The following is a 304-nucleotide window of genomic DNA, read 5'->3' as shown; positions in this document are numbered from 1 at the left end:
GCCTCCTCCCACTAGCCCTACGGGGCGCCGGGGTCGGAGCGAGGGCGGGGCTGGGGCTTAGGCCCACCTTAGCCTAAAGAACTTGGTGCCTTCCAATTGGCTGCGACCGACAGGGACTTGATGCCCATTGGCTGCTGCTGCTCGCGCCTGGGCGGGCGGGGAGGCTTAGAGGACTGTAAGGCAAAGGTGTTGCTGAAAGCGGGGAGTCAGATGCTGTCTGGGCGCTCCGGAGTTTTCTCCAGGTCCTTCACTTCAGGGGGCGGTGAGGACGGGCACGGAGCTGCGGCGGGAGTGGGGCGACGGG

General features: G+C 66.4%; 1 protein-coding gene across 1 annotated transcript in view; it reads left to right on the top strand.

Annotated features, from left to right (window-relative positions):
• The first annotated feature begins 209 nt into the window (after positions 1-209).
• Positions 210-304, top strand: part of STARD4 (StAR-related lipid transfer (START) domain containing 4) — a 13,751-nt gene continuing 13,656 nt past the window's right edge. Inside the window, exon 1 of the mRNA XM_008587850.1 lies at positions 210-262. The gene's annotated coding sequence lies outside the window, so the exon portion shown is untranslated. The remainder of the gene's footprint in view (positions 263-304) is intronic.

This window comes from Galeopterus variegatus, unplaced genomic scaffold, assembly GCF_000696425.1.
Source record: "Galeopterus variegatus unplaced genomic scaffold, G_variegatus-3.0.2 Scaffold4571, whole genome shotgun sequence".
In the NCBI taxonomy this organism is placed as follows: Eukaryota; Metazoa; Chordata; class Mammalia; order Dermoptera; family Cynocephalidae; genus Galeopterus; species Galeopterus variegatus.
The sequence above is the reverse complement of the archived record's forward strand: the minus strand, read 5'-3'. Positions and strand labels throughout refer to the sequence as shown.